The sequence below is a fragment of the Antechinus flavipes genome, chromosome 2 (assembly GCF_016432865.1).
Source record: "Antechinus flavipes isolate AdamAnt ecotype Samford, QLD, Australia chromosome 2, AdamAnt_v2, whole genome shotgun sequence".
In the NCBI taxonomy this organism is placed as follows: domain Eukaryota; kingdom Metazoa; phylum Chordata; class Mammalia; order Dasyuromorphia; family Dasyuridae; genus Antechinus; species Antechinus flavipes.
In genome coordinates this window covers 231,290,618-231,315,539 of record NC_067399.1, presented here as the reverse complement: position 1 = coordinate 231,315,539, position 24,922 = coordinate 231,290,618, and the positions used below count along the sequence as shown (strand labels likewise).

At 41.1% G+C, this 24,922-nt stretch overlaps 1 pseudogene; it reads right to left on the bottom strand.

Annotated features, from left to right (window-relative positions):
• Positions 1–18,271: 18,271 nt before the first annotated feature.
• Positions 18,272–24,548, bottom strand: LOC127546552 (matrilin-4-like; annotated as a pseudogene).
• Positions 24,549–24,922: the final 374 nt, after the last annotated feature.

Sequence of the window (24,922 nt, the reverse complement as noted above, 5' to 3'; positions counted from 1 at the left end):
ATTTTCCTCCCAGCATAGTTATGAGATTAAATGAGATGGCATAGATAAAGCACTTTGCAAACTTTAAAGCTTTAAATGTGATGATTATTAGAGAGATTCCCAAAGAAAAAGAATCCAAGAGGAGGAATAAGACCTGGACTTCCTAGAAGTCTTGGATACAAGTAGGGATTCTCTACTCTCTAAGAGAACTTTGACTTTTGGCAAATCTTTTCCCCTCTCTGGGTCTCAGTTTTCTCATCTATATAATGGGGGGTTGAAACCAAGGGTCCATGAGGTCTTTTAAGAAAGCATGCCCAACCAATGCATTGTTGGTGGAGTTGTGAAATGATCTAACCATTCTAGACAGCAATTTGAAACTATGCCCAAAGGGTTATCAAATTATATATAGCTTTGATCCAGCAATATCACTACTGGGTTTGTAACCCAAAGATATAAAAGAGGGGAAAAGACCCACATGTACAAAAATGTTTGTAGCAGCCCTTCAGTAGTGGCAAGGAATTGGAAATTAAGTTGATGTCCATCAGTTGGGGAATTACTGAATATATTATGTTATATAAATGTAATGCAATAATAATGTTCTATAAGAAATGATGAGTGAGCAGAATCAAGACAACATTGTTCACAGGAACAAGATTATATGATGAACAATTGTGATGGACTTGGTTTTTTTCAGCAATGAAGTAATTCAAGGCAGTTCCAATAGACTTGTAATGAAAAGTGTTATCCATATTCAAAGAGAACTGTGGGGACTGAATGTGGATTAAAGCATAGTATTGGGGCAGCTAGGTGGTGCAGTGGATAGAGCACCAGCCCTGAAGTCAGGAGGACCTGAGTTCAAATTTGGCCTCAGACACTTAACACTTCCTGGCTGTGTGACCCTGGGCAAGTCACTTAACCCCAATTGCCTCAGGGGGAAAAAAAGCATAGTATTTATACCTTTTTGTTGTTTGTTTACCTGCTTGCTTGTCTTTTTTTATATTTTTTTTTCCATTTTTACCTGACTTTTCTTGCACAGCATGGAAATATGGAAATATGTTTAGAAGAATTGCATGTGTATCCTATATCAGACTGTTTGATATCTAAGATGGATGTAGGGATGGAGTAGAAGAGGAAGAATTTGGAACACAAGGTATTCCAAGGTGAACGTGGCAAAGGTGAATGTTGAAAAGTGCCTTTGCATGTATTTGGAAAAATAAAATACTATTTTAAAATATCTTTTAAAAAAAGAAAGAAAGAAAGCATGTCTAGTGAGTTGCTAAACTGTTTGTACTCTTTAACTTGGCAATATCACTTTTAGGTTTATTTCCAAAGATGATTAGGGGGAAAAGGAAAGAACTTTTATGTCTATAGCAATTCTCTTTGTAGTGGCAAAGAACTGGAAACTGTGGGGAGGCCCTTCAACTGGGGAATGGATGAACAAATTATGATATACGATTGTGATAGAATGCTACTGTTTTACAAGAAATGACAAGCTCATAGGTTTTAGAAAAATATGGGAAGACTTGTACAAAATAACAAAGAGTCAAATAAGCTGAACCAAGAGAATATTATATATGGTAATAGCAATATTGGTTTAAGAATGATTTTGACCATATACCAAGATAAGATCAAAATGGGTCCATGATCTAGGCATAAAGAACGAGATTATAAATAAATTAGAGGAACATAGGATAGTTTATCTCTCAGACTTGTGGAGGAGAAAGAAATTTGTGACCAAAGATGAACTAGAGACCATTACTGATCACAAAATAGAAAATTTTGATTATATCAAATTAAAAAGCCTTTGTACAAACAGAACGAATGCAAACAAGTTTAGTAGGGAAGCAACAAACTGGGAAAACATCTTTACAATTAAAGGTTCTGATAAAGGCCTCATTTCCAAAATATATAGAGAACTGACTCAAATTTATAAAAAATCAAGCCATTCTCCAATTGATAAATGGTCAAAGGATATGAACAGACAATTTTCAGATGATGAAATTGAAACTATTACCATTCACATGAAAGAGTATTCCAAATCACTATTGATCAGAGAAATGCAAATTAAGACAACTCTGAGATATCACTACACACCTGTCAGATTGGCTAAGATGACAGGAAAAGATAATGATGAATGTTGGAGGGGATGCGGGAAAACAGGGACACTGATGCATTGTTGGTGGAGTTGTGAACGAATCCAACCATTCTGGAGAGCAATCTGGAATTATGCCCAAAAAGTTATCAAACTGTGCATACCCTTTGATCCAGCAGTGCTACTACTGGGCTCATACCCCAAAGAGATACTAAAAAAAGGAAAGGGACCTGTATGTGCCAAAATGTTGTAGCACCCTGTTTGTAGTGGCTAGAAACTGGAAAATGAATGGATGCCCATCAATTGAAGAATGGCTGGGTAAATAGTGGTATATGAATGTTATGGAATATTATTGTTCTGTAAGAAATGACCAACAGGATGAATACAGAGAGGCTTGGGGAGAACTACATGGACTGATGCTAAGTGAGATGAGCAGAACCAGGAGATCATTATACACTTCGACAACGATATTGTATGAGGATGTATTCTGATGGAAGTGGATTTCTATGACAAAGAGACCTAACTGAGTTTCAATGGATAAATGATGGACAGAAAGAGCTACACCCAAAGAAGGAACACTGGGAAACAAATGTGAACTATTTGCATTTTTGATTTTCTTCCCGAGTTATTTTTACCTTCTGAATCCGATTCTCCCTGTGCAACAGGAGAACTGTTCGGTTCTGCAAATATGTATTGTATCTAGGATATACTGCAACATATTTAACATATATAGGACTGCTTGCCATCTTGGGGGGGGGGTGGAGGGAGGGAGGGGAAAAAACGAAACATAAGCGAGTGCAAGGGATAATGTTGTAAAAAATTACCCTGGCATGGATTCTGTCAATACAAAGTTATTATTAAATAAAATTAAATTAAAAATAAAAATAATAAAAAAATAAAAAAAGAATGATTTTGAGTGAAAAAGTCATTTTGACTAATATAAATATCTAAATTAATTATAAAGACATGTAAAGAAAGATACTATCTGTACCCAGAGAAAGAACTGAAAAATAGAAGTATGTATAGAATAATTTTACATATATATCTATTTGTGACTAATGGTAGCAATTCAGAGAAATATCCTGGGGTATTGGCAAGGTTGACACCTCCTATCCTGCCCTGATATGGCTTTAGTCCTTCAGCTTCAGAACATTTCTGACAGTGTTCTTGTCCTCTGAAAAGGGCGGATGTTTAAGATATTTTTTCCCTCCAGGCACCTGATGCCTGATTATCAAAATCAAAAATGTTTCAATTCAAGATTAACAATGAGTTGAACCCTGAAGGCTTAAAACATCCACTTGTCAGCATTGCTCATCACTAGCCTGTGCTCACAAAAGGAAACAAAGGTAAAACAAGCCCTCCAAGAATTGAAAGGTCCAGAAAACTTATCTCAGTCTTATCAAGGAAATACAGCTCTCTCCTCACCTGCTTTTACCTTAAGTCCCTTTAGGAAGAACAACAATTTCTCTCTCCTATATGCCTTTATTTTAATCTAGAAATCCAAAAGGGAGAAAGTATGAAAAAAAAAAGAAATCCTTTCTCCCAAGTGTGTAGGTTATTTCTACTTTATCCAAGAGTCCACAGAGGGACGTAGGACTATTATCCTGAATCATTTAATAATTCATACTAAGGCAGTTCAAAAGTTGTAGACCAGTTAGAGGAGTACACTGTGTCCTTCCAGCAAGAGCCAAGGACCTATATCAAGCTACATAAGATAATGCCACTTTCCTACGAAGGACCATACATTATAACCTCATTAAGTAAATTGGAAAACCAACAGAAATGATCAAGAGTTCTATATGAGACCAGCAGGATGAATACAGAGAGGCTTGGAGAGACCTACATGGACTGATGCTAAGTGAGATGAGCAGAACCAGGAGATCATTATACACTTCGACAACGATATTGTATGAGGATGTATTCTGATGGAAGTGGATTTCTATGACAAAGAGACCTAACTGAGTTTCAATGGATAAATGATGGACAGAAACAGCTACACTCAAAGAAGGAACACTGGGAAACGAATGTGAACTATCTGCATTTTTGATTTTCTTCCCGAGTTATTCTTACCTTCTGAATCCAATTCTCCCTGTGCAACAGGAGAACTGTTCGGTTCTGCAAATATGTATTGTATCTAGGATATACTGCAACATATTTAACATATATAGGACTGCTTGCCATCTTGGGGGGGGGGGTGGAGGGCGGGAGGGGAAAAAACGAAACATAAGCAAGTGCGAGGGATAATGTTGTAAAAAATTACCCTGGCATGGATTCTGTCAATACAAAGTTATTATTAAATAAAATTAAATTAAAATTTAAAAAAAAAGAGTTCTATATGAAGTCCCTTGCAGTTGGAAAGGACTAGCCGATTCTAGGTTTAAAAGATTTTGTCCTACACCAAGTACCTTACAAAAAAAAAAAAAAAACAACCCAAGGAAAAAGCTATCTCCTGATTCCAACCCTTCTCACTTTCAAAAAAGACAGAAAATTCAGAAAGAGTGACTCCATTCATCATCTCAACTTTATTAGAACTTAATATTTCTTCAGTTCAGGGCCTCAGGCTCTGAACATATTGGTTTAGCCAAAACCTCACTGAGATCTACAACCAATCAGACAGAACTGTCTCATGACTTTAATCTGTTAGACACAGATACCCAATTTATAAGCCAATCAGATAAAAAATATCTGATATGCCAACCAGTCAGGCACAAGTGTTCACTGTCCACAACCAGTCAGACATAGAAGGATATGAAAAGGAAAGCAATTCTTTGTTGGACAGAAAGAGGGTCATCAATGTTGTAGCTTTTCAAACCAGGTCCCTTCAAGATTTTGGCAACTACAAGATCTTTAGGATCCATTTTCTTCTTCACCTAGGAAAGGGTAAATGGAGAAAATTGATTCCACAGCTCACAAGAAAAAGTAACTGAATAAGTTGACTTCTCATTTCCCTTTCCCACCTTTACCCCAAGGAAGGAGAGGAAAAGGTTCCATCCTCTGGAGTCTCTTCAGAGATAAATGTTTATGATGAATCTTAGAACTGGATAGAACTTCAAAGATATGAGTTCCTTTGTTTTACAGATGAGGTAAATGAGGCTAATGAGAAAAAAAGCATTTCCCTAAGGTTATGTAGCTATATATTCACCAAGAACTAGGACCACCAAGTGAATCTTATCTTTTGAAACAGTTCTTCTACTAGGGATCTGACCTTGTTCTGTCTGGGAATGAATTTACCAGTATCTCTTGGGTCACTAAGGAGGACAAGTGTTGACAATTTTCAGGAAATTCATTGTTCCCTAATGCTCCCAACACAAGTGAAATAGCCAAAATGACAGAGACACCTCCCAGTAAACATATTCTGTTGTCTCCTGGAGCCTGAGTCCTAGATCACAATTCAATCCCTACCTTTGTTTTTTGTTTTGGTTTGGTTTGGTTTTGGCAGATTTGAGCTAGGTGAGTCTGAACACTAAAAGGTGAAAAAGAAAAAGATTCCCTGACAAGGTCTGAGGAGAACAGGAGGAAAAGAGCTAGAGCATGAAGACATTATTCAATCATTTGTTCATTGTTTGTTCTTCCATTCTCAAAGATTATCATGACAACATAAAAGATGATGTCATGACTTGCAAATAAATTGGATTTAAGGGAGAAATGGTTGTGCAAAGTTACCAGCCTTACTCTCTTCTCTGGAGTCATCTGGGTCCAATGGTAAGCTATATATCAGCAGGACTGGAAATTGCCAACTACAATGATCGGATGGAAGAAGCTCTGGACCAAGAGGCAAGAGACGTCCCCTATTCTATCCTCATAAGCTATGTGATTTCAAAAGAATCCCATTTTCTCCGAATCTCACTCCCCTACTGTATGGCGTTGTCCTAGATGCCCTAACTAGCCTTCAATCTGTAAAGATTAGAGAAGAAAAAGACCTCCCTCCCAAAATAGGCAAGAGTAAAAAGTATCTGCTACCTGTTTCTTTGTCAAATGAATTTTGGGGAGTCAGGTTTGTAGCTTCAATATAACTTTTGTCACAAATGTTTAGGCAACACCTGAGAGCCCCAAGGCTATTTCTGCCCCCTCACATTGGTTGGGCGATTTACTTTGGTACATTGATATATATTCGCTCTGGACATGTTCCCAGCTTCCCTATAGACAGCACAGATCCAGACTGGCCCAGGAGAGAGAAAAGATTCTGGCATCATAAGGTGTAGAGCTAAGGTGGAAGGGAACTTAGAACATAGATTTCACAACTAACAATATCCTGAATTCCGGGGGGGGGGGGGGGAAGGGGGAGGGGTAAGGAAAGGCAGTACAAAAATCATACTTGTCTCACCTTGTAACTGGCAGCAAAGATAATCCAGGGCTGATGATTCTGCCTGGCTTCTTCCCTTGCCTAGTAGAGCAGTGATTGTGACAATTCTGGCCTTACTTTGACTGGATTTGTATATATTATCCCTTGCATATTAGTATATCACCACTCTCTGCTTTTGTGTCTCAGCTGCATGGGAAACATTTGGTTTGGGAGTTGGCAAACCTGGATTCAAATTCCAACTCTAAGATTTATGGGTCTTGTGACATTAGTCAAGGTAACATCTTTGGTGACTTTAATTCCACGTGAGGAAAATAATAATCCTTGTCTTATCAATCCTTATCTTACAAGCTCATTATGAAGAACATGCTTTACAAGTTATTAAAAGTATTATAAAACAAATATTGGATTACTTGCCATTTAGAGAAGGGAGTGGGAGGAAGGGAGAGAGAAAAAAAATTTTGAAACACAAGATTTTGCAAAGGTGAATGAGCAAAATTATCTATGCATATGTTTTGAAAATAAAAAAGCTTTATTTAAAAAGTGTTATACCGTGTTTCCCCGATAATAAGACCTATCCCAAAAATAAGCCCTCCCCTTACTGTGTAAGATTCCTCTAAAATAAGCCCTCCCCCGAAAATAAGCCCTATTGAAATTGCTACAGTAATGAAGGTGATCCCCTACGCTACACGCTACATTACGGTGCCCTCTGTATGCACCATTCCCCTCTCCCCCCTGCCCCCGGGTGAAACGCATGCCGCGCTCCGAGCTGCATCCAATCAGAGCTGCAGCAGTGAGAGCGTCATCCTGTTCTTCCCCAGTGATTTGCTTGCTGGCTCCATTGAGAGCAGTGCCATGGAGGAGAGCTGAGGCAGGACAACATAAAAACCCAGTATGTAAGCGGGAGTGAGGGGTCTTGGTAGAAGATAAAAGGAGCATGATGGAGGATAAAAGAAGAACTCAGGGGGCAGATGGAGGATAAAAGAAGAACTCAGCCAGCACTCACCGCGCTAAAGAAATGAAGAACTTCCTTGCAGAGAGAAGAATAGATCAAGTAATGATTCCTGCAGGAATGACTGCCTATCTCCAGATCCTTGATATTGCAATAAACAAGCCATTTAAGGACCATTTGCACACAGAAGTCAATGACTACATTGAAAATAGAATGGAAAGAAATCAGTGTGGAAACTTTGTGAAGCCCTGTCTGCAAGAAGTCGTGACTTGGGTGAAGAAGTCATGGTATAAAATTACTGATATCTGTGTCGCCAAGGCATTACGAGCAGGTTACCTGGACAAGACATGTTCATTTAAAGAGAACTATATTGCTGGACATGACAGATTGGGTCCACTTCTTCTGAAGGAAATAGAGGCATAAGACATCCAGGATGGAATTCAGGATATGAACATTTATGACGATGTTGTTGAAGAAGATGACATGATCATTATTGAATAAAGGTCCTTTTTTTTGTTCACATTTACCTGTTTATTAAAATTGCTGTCAATGTTCATTAAAATAAGCCCTCCCCTGAAAATAAGCCCTCTGGTGTTTTTCTGTCCAAAAAATAATAAGGCAGTGTCTTATTATCGGGGAAACACGATAGAAGTGTGAGCTATAATGATGATTATTCTTGTTATAGTGGAGGCTCCCTCCCCCTTTCTATTATATACACTTATAATCCCCCAGCCATCACCAAAACCAACCATAAGAGACTTGTCCTTTGCCTTTCCTTCTCTTCCTTTTCCCCTACTACTCTCCAAAGGCTGACTTTCATCCTAATTTTACCCATACAATAATCGTGTTTTGTGTGTGTGCTGACAGAGAATTTTCAAAAAGGGAAGAATATGTTATACCCAAGCTAAAGTCCCCAAAGTGATGACCCTAGACTGTACAATCCACTTAGAATAGTCCACTTTTAAGCATTTGCCACTTACCTAATTCCTTGGCTACAGACCATGTTGGTGTCAACAAATACCTGAAGTTTCTATACAAAGCAATAACTAAGTGGGAGTATCCAGGCCTTACCCACAGACACTAGTTTTTTCTGGGTACTCCTGAGATTAGAGATCTAGACCCTTCCTTGTTCTAGGCTGATATCCCATAGACCTGCCCTCTATCCTGCACTGACCTAGAACTCTTCTGGTGCCTATAGACAGCACAGGTCCAGACTGGCCCAGGAGAGAGAAAAGATTCTGGCATCATAAGGTGTAGAGCTAAGGTGGAAGATTTTGTCCCAATATGGAAATATGTTTCAAAGACTTGTACATATATAATCTATATTAGATTGTTTGCTGTCTTAGGGAAGCTTGAGGTGGGAAAGGAAGGGATAAAAATTTTGAAACACAAGATCTTATAGAGGGCTGAAACTCTTGAGTCATTGCACTGAGGTCAGTACAAGCACTTAGGGCTAATTACTGATTGGACAATACTCTATGGGCATATGCTTGGAAAATGGTCCTTCCCACTATCCTGTGCTGGCTCAATGATTGGTGTGTATACAGAGGATTGTAGGAGGGACTAGGGGGTGGAGAAAGACTAGCCAGGGTCACTCTTTGCAGTAGACGAGGAAGAAGGCAGACGCGGAGATTCTGCTTCCATCCTGTTCAATCCTATGTCTAAAGACCAAGAATAAAGACTAAGGACTTTTGCTTATCCTGACTCTGGCTGATTCTGGGGTGTCTGGAGTGCTAGTGCGGTCATTACAAGATCTTACAAAAATGAATATTGAAAACCATGTTTACATGTATTTAGAAAAATAAAATACTATTGAGGAAAAAAAAATTTTTTAATTTGTTTTGTTCCCAAGCAAAAAGAGTCCTCGTTGCATCTCTGCTCCTTTACATGAAATCAATTCAAAATCGACAACAACCCTCCTACTCTCCCAACCACTCCACCCCCAATGACTCTCCCTGTGTTTATTTAATTTATGTTTATCTATCTGTCTACATGTATATGTTATACAAACACACACAAAGTGAATTTGAAAAACAACATAATAGAGTGGATTGATCCTAGGACTTAAATCAGGAAGACATGAGTTAAAATCCTGTCTCAGACATTTACTAGTTGTGTGACCCTGGGCAAGTCATTTAATTACTCAGTCTTAGTTTCCTCATCAGTAAAGTGAGAGAGTTGCATTGATGGACATGTGAGATCCCTGAACAATCTAGGTCTAAGATTCTATGATTCTACCCCTAACATGACTCTGATAGACCATTTTAGGATTTAAAGCCAAATAGATCCTCAAATCCTTTTTATCTTCTACCAGGGGTTCTCAAACTACGGCCTGCGGGCTAGATGTGGCAGCAGAGGGATGATTATCCCCCTCACCCAGGGTTATGAAGTTTCATTATTTAGAGGCCTATAAAACAAAGTTTTTGTTTTTACTATAGTCTGGCCCTCCAACAGTCGGAGAGACAGTGAACTGGCCCTCTATTTTAAAAGTTTGAGGATCCCTGAGAGTCTAGACAAAGCACCAGTGGTGATAGAGAACTCACTACCTCTCATTGCAGCTCATCCCATTGTTGAGTAGCTTCATTTATGAAAGATTTCCTTTCTATAGTGAAAATGTATTTTCCTGTAATGCCTCTCTGCCTCCAGCTGATTCTGTCTCTGGGATCAAGTAGAATTGTATCCTCTTTCTCTTTCCTTTATGTATCCCTTCCTTTCTCCCCAGGCACCCCAAGGATGTGCATCCATAAGTTTCTGAGTTGACCCAGTGCCAGAGTGAACACTTTATCTGAGTGAGGTTTGAGGCATTTCTTTCCTCAGGTTCCTGGAGAGCACTTGAGCAAGCCCCAACATTCTCTGTCACAGGTACCAGTGTCTGATGGTGTCTGATATGTCTATCTCCTGCAGATGGGGATAAAACTTTCACTACCTATCTATTTTCACCAGGTAGTAAGGAGAAAAGTGTTTTATATACCTTACAAACCTTAAAATGAAAATTGTTCTTCATCCTCCAATTCCTCCACTTGCTAGTTGATAACTGAAATTCCCTTCTCTTTGGTTCTGTTTCCTCATTTATAAAAGGAGGTGAGACTACATGACTTTAAGTTTCCTTCTAGCTTTGACTTTTCAATTGTTAAATTTTCAATGTGAACACTTACATCTCAGAAATCAGCAAAGGTAAGGAATCAGGGTTCAATTTAGTGGTTATTCATTGTCTAGACTTAAGAAAGTGGAAAAAATGTGAATGACATAGATTAAACTTTAAATGTGTCATGGTTACATTCTTTTTTCAGAGACCTGATTGTTAAATATTTACTGACAAATTCCTACCATTACCTTATCTCTGTCTATGAGATCAAGGCTAGCAGTTTCCATTGGCAGAAAAACAACAAATAACATTTCTCTAATACTTTAAAGTTTGCAAAGAACTTTACATGTCATTTCATTTGAATCTCACTGTGAACTCCTACTATTATTATCCTCATTTTATAGATGAAGTAACTGAAATTAAGATAAATAAATAATTTTTTCATGTTTTTTCCTTTTATTATGTTTCTTCTTTCATATTAGTCACAACTATGACTAATATCAAATGTTTTATATAATTACAAATATATAACCTATATCAAATTGCTTACCATTTTAGAAAAAGAGAAGGAAAAGGACAAAGAGAGAGAGAGAAAATATGAAACTCAAAATCTTGTAAAAAATAAATGCTAAAAATTGTCTTTACATATAATTGGGAAAAAATAAAATACTATTCTTTAAAAAAGACAGATTAAATGATTTACTCAAGGTATACCCAGTACATAAGGAGTGTAAGGCAGAATTTGAATTCCAGTCTTTGATTCTAAGTCCACAGCTTTAAATATGACATGTAATTGCATAAATGATGATATTTCAAGCCAAGGAGGATCCCAGTGTCCTTCCCTAAAATAGTTTCCACACTGGTGAGCAAAAATTTCAACTTAGAATTTCATTCCTTAAGTAGCCCTAAATTATAATTTAAATCATCTGAGGAAAAGTCCTACTGTAAATTATTAGCACTCATTAATTCCTTAGATATGAATAAAGGATCTAAGAGAGAAGAAAAAAATAATTCTGACTCTTAACACTCCAGCTGGTATTGCCTTCCTTATTTTGAACTAGAGTTATACATACCTAAGTCAGTTCAATCTGTCTAGATTGTTCCCTGGAGAAGAATTAAGGCAAAGGTATGGATCATGGAAAGGAATAAGTCTGAAGTCCTAGTGAAGGCCAAAGTGATGATAGGTGAGAACTGGGATATTCTCTAGACCTTTAAAGTCCCTGATCAATGTCACTTTTTCTTCTCATACTCTCTGTTTTAGACTAGTCAGAAGGCACCCTCCCCCTACTTCACCAATTTATGTCTATCCCTAAATTTTGTACTCAAAACTTACCTCTGCTAAGTTTTCTTATATTAATTCCATTCTACTATCTTTCTTGCATTGCTGATGAGCTCTCAGGACCCTTCATATTACCCCATGCTACATGTTAGCTATATGATTTATGGGGAATTTTAGACTAAGGAGAAATAGAACTATAAATCATATATACCCTGAGGGTTTCTATGATAGCCTTCCCCAGGTACATCCCCATTGCCTTCAAGTCTCCTAAGGCTCCTATGTTAAAATAGAACCACCCTGGGAGAATCACTTTTTTCTCCTCTGATACCTCTGTAAGTAGGGAATCTTAACATTTTATTTTTGGGAAGTCTAGGGACTTCTCAGAAGAATGTTCTTAAATGCATAGCATAAAAAACATAAGAATTCAAGGAAAACCAAATATATTCAAATAGTTATCAAATTTTAAATCAATTTTTTAAAAAGACCAATTCTGATTTAATATATGTTTTAACATGTTAAACATATATTAGATTACTTGTCATTTAGGGGAGAGGGGAAGGAAGGAAAAATTTAGAACATAAGGCTTTGCAGGGGTTAATGTTGAAAAATTATCCATGCATATGTTTTGAAAATAAAAAGCTTTAATTAAGTCCCTACTTCAGAGGGATGTGGATATCAGATGTTGTCCCACTTTTAAGAGGGGCCCAGCTATAATGAAAGGATGGGACTGGAGGCAAGAAGACAGATAGAAGAGACTTTCTCTAAGGGCTTGCCTTTTAGGTTCACCTAGGTTGCCTGGGTGCTGGGGACTTATGGTCTGGATTATCAAGGTGGTAGCAGACCAAAGAATTGTCAAATGCTAAGATCTTGGACTTAGAGACTTCTAGAACCTTAGAGTCTGGGATCTTAAAACCTTAGAATCTCATAGATAATAATCCCTAAAACCATCTAGGCAGCCACGTGGTGCAGTGGATACAGCACTGGGACTGGAGTCAGGAAGACCAGAGTTCAAATTTAGCATCAGAATATCTGTATGACTCTGGACAAGTCTCTTCGCCCTGTTTGCCTCAGTTTCCTCATCTAGAAAATGAGCTGCAGAATAAATTGGCAAACCACTCTAATAACTTTATCAATTAAATCCCAAAAGGGGATCACAAAGTGTCTGTCACAATTGAAATGAATAAACAACAGCAAGGTGGTCTAGTCTAACTCCTTTATCTGAAACAGGAACATTTCTACAAGACTCCTGGGAAGCAGGCAGTAATCCAGACTCTGTAAAAGACTTTCATTTTTCACAGACTGAATGCAAATCAATACATGTTATGTTCACTTTTTTTCCTATTTCTTGTTTTTTATTTCTCTCATGGTTTTTCCCTTTTGTTCTGATTTTTCTTTCCCAACATGATTCATAAAGAACTGTGTATATTACAAAGTTAATGTACACGTGTAACCAGGGAAAAAAAAGAAAACAAAAAGGGGGAAGAGAGGAAATCCTAGCCTTTCTCTAACTTCTACTCACTTGTCCTGGTTCTTCCTTCTGGCACCAATCAATTCCCTTTTCCCCAAGACAGTTCTCTGGGTACTTGAAGAAACTGCCATGTCTATCCCACCCCACTCTCCCAAATACCTTTCATATAAAATATCCCTAGTGCTTTCATCTAATCTATGCACATAGCATGATTTCCAGTCTCCTATTTTTCCTGACCCAACTACTCTTCTGTTCATGAAATATGGAGATAAGGTTCCCATTCTTGCTCACTATGGGGGAAGCCAGTACCAAAACAGGACCTCTAGGCATAGGGACAGCCTCTGTTCTAAACCTAACCATTTGAGAAATCTGAAGGCTCATAGGGAGAGAACTGATGACAAAGAGACTGAAAGGGATAGAGAAGATGAGACCTCCCAATAGGTCTCTCTTTTCCCTGCTCCCTCTGGGTGTCAACAATCCTTCCATAGAATGATAAACTTGAGAAAGAGAATCTTTGGATCAGATGAAGTTGGAATCACACAATATTAGGATCAGAATCATACTCACAGAATTTTAGATTAATAGTCCTGAATGGAACTTGATATGAAGTTAGAACTTAGAATCTAAAACTCATAAATTCTTAAAATCTTAGAATAAGAAAAGATTTTTAAAGATCATCTGCCCAGTCCCTATTTGAAGTATTATGCTGAGCTCATTCTCCCTTCTCCCTAACATGAAGTCACTGCCTTTCTTAATGGCAGCTACCTGAAAAAATGAAAAACTTCTGGATGGAAACAGAGATATATTATTTCCCCACTAAATATCTGGAGATGGTCACTAGGATTCCTGCTATGCCATGCATGTAGCTTACTCCTTCCTTCCTTACTCCAAAACTTTTCTTACTCCAAAATGCTCAGGCCAAATGCCAAATGGATCTGCCTCTGTCCCCACTACTTCAGCCCTACTCATGCACATATTTAGCCTATATTGGATTGCTTGCTGTCTAGAGGGAGGAGAGAAAGAAAATCTTGAAACATGAGGTTTTGCAAAAGTGAATGTTGTTCTCCAATTGATAAATGGTCAAAGGATATGAACAGACAATTTTCAGATGATGAAATTGAAACTATTACCACTCATATGAAAGAGTGTTCCAAATCACTATTGATCAGAGAAATGCAAATTAAGACAACTCTGAGATACCACTACACACCTATCAGATTGGCTAAGATGACAGGAAAAAATAATGATGAATGTTAGAGGGGGTGCGGGAAAATTGGGACACTGATACATTGTTGGTGGAGTTGTGAACGAATCCAACCATTCTGGAGAGCAATCTGGAATTATGCCCAAAAAGTTATCAAACTGTGCATACCCTTTGATCCAGCAGTGCTACTACTGGGCTTATACCCCAAAGAGATACTAAAGAAGGGAAAGGGACCTGTATGTGCCAAAATGTTTGTAGCAGCCCTGTTTGTAGTGGCTAGAAACTGGAAATTGAATGGATGCCCATCAATTGGAGAATGGCTGGGTAAATTGTGGTATATGAATGTTATGGAATATTATTGTTCTGTAAGAAATGACCAGCAGGATGAATACAGAGAGGACTGATGAGACTTACATGAACTGATGCTAAGTGAAATGAGCAGAACAATGATCATTATACACTTTGACAACAATATTGTATGAGGATGTATTCTGATGGAAGTGGATTTCTTTGACAAAGAGACCTAACTGAACTTCAATTGATAAATGATGGACAGAAGCAGCTACACCCAAAGAAAGAACTCTGGGAAGCGAATGTAATCTATTTGCATTTTTGTTTTTCTTCCGGGGTTATTTTTACCTTCTGAATCCAATTCTCCCTGTGCAACAAGAGAACTGTTCGGTTCTGCAAACATATATTGTATCTAGGATATACTGCAACATATCTAACATATATAGGACTGCTTGCCATCTAGGGGAGGAGGTGAAGGGAGGGAGGGGAAAAATCGGAACAGAAGCGAGTGCAAGGGATAATGTTGTAAAAAAAAAATTACCCTGGCATGGATTCTGTCAATATAAAGTTATTAAATTTTTTAAAAAAGTGAATGTTGATATCTTTGCATGTATTTGGAAAAATAAAAAGTTACTACTTCAGTCCTACCCTAATCAAGTTCCAAATAGAGTCCAGCCAGAAATGGTTTAAGGATAGGACTAATAGAAAACTTCAAGCAGATAACAATTAACCAATTCTTTGGTAGACAAACCTGGCTCACCAGCAGCCAATGGTGCAGAAAACTTCTAATCATATTTGAGGGATACTCAAAGATTGACTTCCTCTAGAGTTGGAAAGAACCTTGGAATATAGAGAGTAAATTGCTGGGGCTGGAAAAGACAAAGTGTCTGAACTGGAAAAGAATTAGTCCAACTCCCTCAGTTACAGAGGTGAAAAATAAGGCCCAGAAATAGAAAGTTTATGCCTTAGCGCCTTCCTAAAGCTAGCGGCACATCTTTCCATCAAACTCAGTTTTCTGACACCAAATCCACTCTTCTTTGTGCTGTTTACTTTCTTTTCAAGAAACAGCAGGACTGAAATAGCAAATGGGTGAAGTCTGAGAGAGCTGGATTCAAAAGCAGCTTCTGACTCATACTGACTAGATGATCTTTGGACAACTTCGCAATAACTCAGGCATCTCTCTAAAACTATGAATTGCATAAATAGGTACCAAGCTGCATTAGAGGATTTGTCTCACTGGGTGTTCCCAACACCAAAGAAATCAAAGTTTTGCAGAAAGAGAACAGAAGATTGAAGCTTCTAAATTTGTCAACTGGCCATGGGAAAATGGGGGAGGGATACTCGACTGTAAATATCAGAGTCCAGAACAAACTTGTTCTCTTTTTCCCTTTGCCAAGATACTCAACACTCCTTTTTCTCCTCCTGATCTGGAAGTTCTGATTTTGAAAGCTCCGGCTCGGCTGGACCAAACAATAGTTCATTTCGTCACCTAATGACAGTGAAAGAATTCCTAAACTTCAGTTCAGACAAAGGCAAAAAAAAAAAAAAAAATCACCAGTTCCTCATTAGGTTTTGACGTTGTCCTCCAGGAAAAGGACCAATGCGGGAATCTGGGTTTGGGGACCCTAAACTACCTCGGACCTTCAGCCGGACGTTAAGCCTCGATAACAGGAGAGCTCCCAATAGGTCTTTGGGGCCTTGGAATAAGACAGTTGAAATCCAGTCCTAAAACCAGTTCCTTTGGCTAGAATTTGACCCATGATTACACAGCCCAGGGGAAGGTAAAAAGTAAGTAAACTTCAGTCCTTCTCTAAGAGGAACGGAATGTGGGGGGCGAGTGTGAATGTTTGCTAAAAGTTCTTGAGCCAAAAACTGCACAGTTCAGCTGCTTTCACCTGGTCATGGACTAATCTCCAGAGCATTGTGCAGGACTTTGAGAAGCAAACAGACCCTGGGGCAATTAAGATGCGCAAAGCAGGGTGAGTTGTAGCGAAAAAAGCTAGAACTGCTTACAGGCGAGAAAGCATAGCATCTGGAACCAGAAAGCACCTTAAAGATCATCTGACATTCCATCAACTCGTTTTGCATACATCGAAGCTGAAGAAGGAAAGTGGGCTGTCTAACGACCCGCAACTAGCAAGTGGTGCACCCTAAATTCGAGCCGAGATTTCAGTCCCAGTGTTCTTTGTCTACTATTCAGTAGCCTTTCGTACAATCAGACTTCAGTTCTTTCTGAGTGGTAACCTGCAGTGGAGAAAACTTAATGGGTTTCAGACGGATATCTTAACAGTTACAGGCTCCCTTAGGGGTCACTGAGAGGGAATTTTCCCTTTCCCGTTTGCCTCTCCCAAGCCACAGGTTTCTCCCCCGAACCCCAGTCCAACTCATAAGGAGTCATCTGTTCTCTGTTGAATAAACAAAACGCTGGGAAACGGGGCCCCGACAGCTTGCCCCCAGCACAATGAGCCTTTCTCTCCGGGAGACGCCCCGGCGCCGAGCAGCTCAGTCTGGTTAGAGGCGGGGACTAGACTCCCCTTTTCTACATTTGTGAAGTGCGGAATGAGCAGAAAAGTCCAGCCGCTTGTTTTAGAGTGGTCGAATAGTAAGGCCGGACGCTGGGTTTGGCAACTGGAATAAGATCAGGTCTTTGAAAAAAAAAAAAAAAGGAGGGGGGAGAGGAGAAAGAGAGAGAGAGAGAGAGAGAGAGAGAGAGAGAGAGAGAGAGAGAGAGAGAGAGAGAGAGAGAGCAGTAACACATAAATATACGGTGAATGTAAGGCCCTGGATCTGAGCCAGTTGGAGTCAGCTCCCCGAAAGTGAGAGTGAAGGCTTGTTGCGAGTGGAGCTGTCAGGGAAGCGCTTAAATGCGGGGGAAGAAGGATCTCCAGTGTTTTATTAGTACGCTCGCCCATTTGTATAGGCTGCCTTCACAAATGGGTCTGTCCCCAGGAGAGACTGGAAGGGACTGAAAAGGCTACAAACAGGCCTGGATCCGAATTGTAGTTGAGCCACTTCTGGTTGGCCAACTGATTCTCCAGGTCCTCCAATCGAGCCGACACCTAGGTCAATGGTAGTGGAAATTTTCTGGTCCTTTTTCCTCCTCCTAGGCTCACTCCGGTGCTAGAGCATTTCCTTGGAAAGCCTTTGGAAATCCCTTAGATTCTATTTTCTGCGTGGGGCAGTGGGGGTTAGGAGGAGGCAGCAAAGAAATGACAGATCCTGGGCCACGCAAAAATGGCTCCCCTAAAATCCCCTCCCCAAATCCTAGTCCATTGAACCTAGGACTGGGAAGCTTTAGAATAACACATAGGATCTTCGAGATCATCTAAATCGAACTTTTTCATTTTACAGAGGAGAAAACTGAACCTAGGGAAAGTGGACTACGGTGCCTGGCACATAGCAAGCATTTACTAAATATATGTTGATTGATTAACTGAAGTGACTTTTCTGGGCTCACACAAATAATAAATAGGGGAGTGGGGATTCTTATTCACATCTTCTGCCTCCAAATTCAGAGCCCTTGCCACCCTATGCCAACATCAAGCACAACCCCAAGTGCCTTCGTTTTTAGAAAAGAGTAAACTGATTTGCTTAAGTTGTCAGAGCCAGTTAGAGACAGACCTAGACTTTTTGGTCTAATGCGTTTTTCACTACACCCGAGAGAAGAGAAGAACACTGGGCAGCGATAATTAGGACTGACACTGGCTGCCCTTCTTCCTTCCGAAGGCTGTTCTCACCCGGACAGATGCTGATTTTCGAGTTCTCCAGCATGTGTCATAGTGCTGAAGTCAGGCGAATAGGAGACGTGCTGTTGGGGAGGACGTCTGACGTGATCTCCCTCAGCTCTCCCTCTACCGCCTTGCCTACTCCCACGCGTACATGAGGATGCCTGAGGACCCGGGATACTTGAGGTCAGAACCAAGCGGCAACCTTCGCAACCAGGACTTCAAAGAAGTAAGCTCCCGTCCCTGACCTGGGGACAGGCGACATTCCCTGTCTATACACACCCTTTCCCTGCGAGGGTATCCAGAGGATCACAGAATTTAGAGCTGGAAGGTCTAATACAACTCCCTCATTTCATGCGTGGTGAAACTGGCTGCTGGAGAGGGGAGGTGACTTGTCTAAGTTCACCTGGGTAAATTAGCTCGATATTCCATATCGTCAGATACCAGGACTCTTTTCATTACGACTCGATTCCCCCTTTTTCGGGATAACCCTACCACGCAGCCCTGAATCGCCCGCCCCGCCCCCTTGGTCCTACCCTCCTCCTTGGCCCGGGCCGCCCACACCGAGATGTCATCCTGGGAGCGGCCATCCGTGAAGACCAGGCCGACACGTGGCACGTTCTGGGCCCGGGGCCGAGCTCCCTGCGCCTCGGAGAAGCTGTGCTCCACCAGGTGGCGCAGCGCCAGCCCAGTCATGGTGCCTTTCTCCATGTATTCGATGGCCAGCACTGCCTGCTTCACCTCGTCCGCGGTTCCGTAGCGGCCCAGAGGAAACTCTGTGCGCACGCAGCTGGAGTATTGCACCAGTCCCACACGTGTCCCTTCGGGGGACACGTCCAGAAAGTCCACGATCTGGTTCACAAAACGCTTCACCAGCTCGAAGTTCTGGGATCGGACGCTCTTGGAGCCGTCGATTACCAGAACCAGATCAACATGGCCCGCCCGGCATCCTGTGCAGAAAAAGGCAGTTGTGGGACAGGTCAGGAAGATGCCAGTTGGAACCTCCTAGAGAACGCAGAGGGCCAAATAGTTTTTCTAGGGAGAACTTCCCTTCGTGCACTCTCCTTCTTCTTTCCTTTCTTCCCCCTTTTTCCTCCGGCCCACCCCCCACTTCCTCCACCCCCCCCCCCCCAATTAACTGGCTCTCACAGCTCTTCCCATCAGCCTGGAGCTGCCGGTCCTCGGGACAAATGCAACTGTAAGAGTTGACCGAACTCATGCACTGACCCTCACAATCATGGTACATGCCATTGCAAGTGATCTGGGGCTGAAACAGAAACCCACCCCCATCAGAGAGGAGCAACCTCCGCTCCTGCCCTTAGGCCTAGACTCCCTGCTCTCAGGCCTCTACTCCGGGAGGTCACAGTTTTCCCTAGTGCAAAGGAAAAGGCCTCCCCTTTTCCTCCAAACAAGTTCTTTCTTCATCTTCACTTCCACCCCTGTCATTTCTCCTTTCCTCATCTCAAATCTCTTCAGACACTTTCTTTTCTCTCCTCCTTCTTCTCTCCTCCGAGCCACCTTTTTCTCTGCTACCACTACCATCCCCATTCTTAAAAACTCACCTGAATGCACTCATGCCTCCCTTACCCACCGTTGTTCAAAGCCTTGGCAGCAACAGCAGCGAGGTCTTTCTGGCAAGCTGACACCCTCCTGCTGACTGGAACACTCAGCAGAACAGAGTTGCTGGAGCCATCAGCCTCTGATCCTGGTGGAGAGGATACCCCTTTCTGCAGCCATAGGTGTACAAACCGTCCTGGATCCCTTCTGCACAGTGATCAGTGGCTAGGAGAGAAGAAAGGTTCTGACTAATAAAATCCACAATTTTCCCTGAACTGTTATCCAAAGGAGAGGTTGACTTGAAAGTGAGCTCTCCAGAACCAGGAGATCATTATACACTTCGGCAACGATATTGTATGAGGATGTATTCTGATGGAAATGGATTTCTTTGACAAAGAGACCTGAGTTTCAATTGATAAATGATGGACAAAAGCAGCTACACCCAAAGAAAGAACACTGGGAAACGAATGTGAACTATTTGCATTTTTGTTTTTCTTCCGGGGTTATTTTTACCTTCTGAATCCAATTCTCCCTGTGCAACAAGAGAACTGTTCGGTTCTGCAAACATATATTGTATCTAGGATATACTGCAACATATCTAACATATATAGGACTGCTTGCCATCTAGGGGAGGGGGTGGAGGGAGGGAAGGGAAAAATAGGAACAGAAGCGAGTGCAAGGGATAATGTTGTAAAAAAAAAAAAATTACCCTGGCATGGATTCTGTCAATATAAAGTTATTATTATTTTTTATTTATTTATTTGCTGAGGCAATTGGGGTTAAGTGACTTGCCCAAGGTCATACAGCTAGGAAGTGTTAAGTGCCTGAGGTCAAATTTGAACTCAGTACTCTTGACTTCAGGGTTGATGTTCTATCCACTGCACCACCTAGCTGCCCCTAAAGTTATTATTAAATAAAATAAAATTAAAAAAAAAAAAGAAAGAAAGAAAGTGAGCTCTCTCTCCCCTGACCAGTTTCAATCACTTTTATTCCCCTAAGGCAACTGGAGTTAAGTGACTTGCCCAGAGTCACACAGCTAGGAAGTGTTAAGTGTCTGAAGTCACATTTGAACTCAGGTCCTCCTGACTTCAGGGCTGGTGCTCTATCTACTTCACCACCTAGCTGCCCTCATGACCAGTTTCTTAAAGCACTTAAGATTTACATTTTGATGATGAGCTAAAGTGTTAGGTTGACAATTAAAACATCTGGGCTTAAATCTTAGTCCTGACTTTAGCTTAACTGTGAACTTTCTTCACTTGTAAAATATTTATATATTTACACAACCTCTCAACCATATCAGGAAAATGTAGTGATGCAGAACATTGAGTTATTATTACCTTGTATATTTGCATATATCTCATTCTTCCTATAGGACTTGAAGCCTTCCTCATCTTTTGCAGGGTGTTGATCTCCACTGGTAGCTAAGATACTCCCATATTTCCTTATTTTGGGGGTCTGCGCTTACATTCCATATCTAGTGGGATCTTCCACAAAGTGGGATTTATTGTGTTCGTGGGGGAGGAACTAATCAGAATTCAGTAGTTTAAAACATGCACCCTGCCTTCTGAGAGTGCATAGCCTAATGCAGAGACAAATACACATACTCCAAAAGAAAAATAATGAATGATTATATGTGTATATATATATGACAGCTAGTACATAGAATGCCAGCCTAAAGTGAAAAAGATTCATCTTTCTGAGTTCAAATGCAGTATCAGACATGTATCAGCTTCATGATCTTGGGCAAATCACTTCAACTTGTTTGCCTTAGTTTTCTCTTCTATATAATGAGCTTGAAAAAGAAATGGCAAACTATCCCAATATCTTTGCCAAGAAAATCCCAAATAGAGTTATGGAGAATCTTGGAACAAGAATACACACACTTATTAAGGAGCAACTTTTTAAGGACAATGACTGGTGTTTTTCAGCTTAGTATGACCAATACATCGAAGGCTATTAATAAATCTCAGCTTCTTGGAGCAAGTGTCTCATCAGAGCTACTCTTGCTGTTTGATGCAGTAGTTTTGGTTGCAGAGACAGCAGAGGAATCCAATTGCTCTTATTCACAAGGGCTGACATCTAGCCGTTGGCATCAGTGGAAATCAGAGAACTAAGAATGAGAGGTGGGGGTCAGACAGGAGTGTCATTTATGTGACTTTTTATCACTCTCGCAGCTTTCCCAGCCCAATCTACTCTCATGTTTGGTAAGGAGAAAGAGGATGCTAGAGAGAAAATTGAACAGGATGAGACAGAGCAGGTAGACTCAACAGAAGCAGAATCCATATGCAGAAAAGGTCCAGAGTTTGAAGCAAGCCTAGGACCATCTAGCAGAAGGGAGGTTTGAGTTGAGTTTGGGCTGAGATGGAAAGGGCCAGAAGGAAAACCTGATGTGTAGGCCTGAGCTGTCAAATCTGACCTGGGAATAAAGGGATTCAGACCTGGTCTGAATGAGTCTAAATTTCTGTAGGCGTGGGAAAAGGGACTTAAGTGGGGAAAGGAGGAAGCAGGAAAAATGAAGAGTGGGTGAGACCAGCTCAGGCAGGACAGAGCCAGTGAAAGCTGAACAAATGAGAAGGGGGCCTAAGTAGTAACCAAAAAGGCAAAAAGTGGAGAAGCTATGGGAGGTGCATAGAGACTGCCTGACAAGACAGTGGATGAGTTCCTAGAAAGAGGCCTTCACCTTCATAAGGTCTAGCCTTTACTCACTGCACAATAGGCCCTGAAAAGGAAAGCCATACTGTTGCATAAGGTGGAAGGACTAACATGCTCGGAGAACAGACAATGCCATCGTATGCGGGGAGCAGCCATCACAGTGCTACACTCCCACTGAGTAGATCTTGGCACCCTGATTTCTTGCCTGGGCAGTCACTGTAGCCGCTCACCATCAGGCTGCCAATCAATCACTGTAACTGCAACATGAGGTGCTTGGACCTTCAAAGAGTAGGTACTTTCAGGGACACTGACAGCTACATTCATGGATGGTGGATGGTCAGGTTCCTCATGGTACCCTTTGCCAGGGAGATGATGGCACATTCTATGTCCTCTTTAGAAGAAGGCTCCCAGTGGAAAGACCTTTTGCACTTGCCTCAAGTACTGGAATACGCCAGGTGGCACTGGATCCAATGTCTAGATTCCAAATAACATTAACCAAGAAATCATAAGTTGCTTCAAGGGGCACATAGACTACGGGAGCTGTCGATCAAGAATATCAGGTCCAAAGCTCCAGTCCTGCACTTTGGGTCTGCTGTAGTTTAAGAAATCAAATCAGATGATTAGTGGCTTTCCCAGAGAAGATGACTCCAAGAAGCTAGATTTCTACTAGAGTAGAAGTCTACTAAAATAGGGATCACAGGAATTTGACAAAGGGAGAATCCTGAGACAAAACCTGAGACAAAAGGGGAGTCCTGGGTCTTATCCTAACTTCATAGATTACCACATCTAACCCAGGGCTCTAAACTCAGTAGGGTTTTAATAAATAATTGTTGTTGTTTGTCTTTTATTTTCAAAAAGAACCATGACATCTGGGAGGTGATGATATTACATGAAAGTGAATTGGATTATACAAAATCACCACTCTTTCTTCTTCTAAGCCACCTAGGTCCAATAGGCAAGATATGGATCAGGACAACTGGAGATAAATAATTGAAAGTATGAATGAACAATGATTTTCCATTTCTGTCCCATACCCGTTTTCCCATCACTAGCTCTGCTGACGATGGTCAAGAAGAAGCCCTAACCTGGAATTGAACTTGTGGATTTGTGGTTCAGTGTTCAGAAACTCCAGAAAGAGGATAAACAACTGAGGCACTATTCTCAAGGTGCTTATGAAGGGTATGATCACCCAAAGGAACTGAAATGTAACCTGGAAAAATGGATAGTAATCCCAAGTGCCTGAAGCACCTGGCCCTGCTTCCCTTTGCTTTCCTTTCTCTCTCTAGTAGCTGAAAGCAATTTCTGCTGCTGCCCAGGTCACCTCCTCCTTCTCCCTAGTATCCACTGAGTCTGAGCCTGAAAAGGCACCTCTTTGTATTGCTTCCCTCCTCTTGCCAGCTCCTCACTCCCATCCCACTGGGCCCCAGTCCGAGAACCTCAGGTGACAGGCAGGGTCTAGCTCTTGGAAGGGTGGGATGAGGGAATGGAGCAGCCAAGACAAACTCTGCTTAAGAGTTTTTGCTAGTGGTCTCGCTCCTGGAGAGCTAGGGAAACTCCAGGTAGAGGCAAATGCAGACCATCTTCTTTGCTTCTTCACAGGCTATTCCTTTCTTCTCATCCTCAACTTCTACTACTGTCCAAGGGACTGTATTCTAGTCAAACAGCAACAGTCTCAACCAACTTCTAAAAGCCATCAGCTGTGGAGCAGGTGCCAAAGCCTAGAGCAAATAAGGAAGATGGAGACAGGGGGAGGGAAAGAGAGAGAGTAGGAGGCAGGCCTGGGCTAGGAAAAGCCCCAGACCTTTGGAGATAAGGCCATGGATGGGCACAGGAAGGCAGAAAGAGGGAGAGGGTGTAGCGCAATGATGGAGGATCAGGGTGTAGACAGTGAGAGAAGGCCTATGAGGACTCAGTATTTCGAGGAACTGGGGTTTATAAGCCTCAGTATCCAGGAGTTCAGCCATGGATCCCTGGGAGGAGCTAATGAGAAAACTTGTCCCCAGCTTACATACATGCAATTAAAAGTCCAAGTACCCAGAGAGGGCTTCCTCCAACTAAACTTTATCTGCTAACTGGCTGTTGTCAGAGCTGGAAAGAAATCACTTGCTTTACAGGAGAGGAAACTGAGGGCCAAAAAAGAAAAGTTATTTGCCCAAGGTCCTGAAATCAATTACTAGGAGAGACAGGACAAGGATTTAGGTTTCCAGACTTCAGGCCTTTCTGCACTTAAGCCTACTCATATTTTAGAGTTGGGAAGCTTTGTTCAACCTGTGATTACAGGAAACCATTGACCAGCTCAGCAGCCTCCACTCAGGGCTGAGGTGAAGGTTCCAGGTCC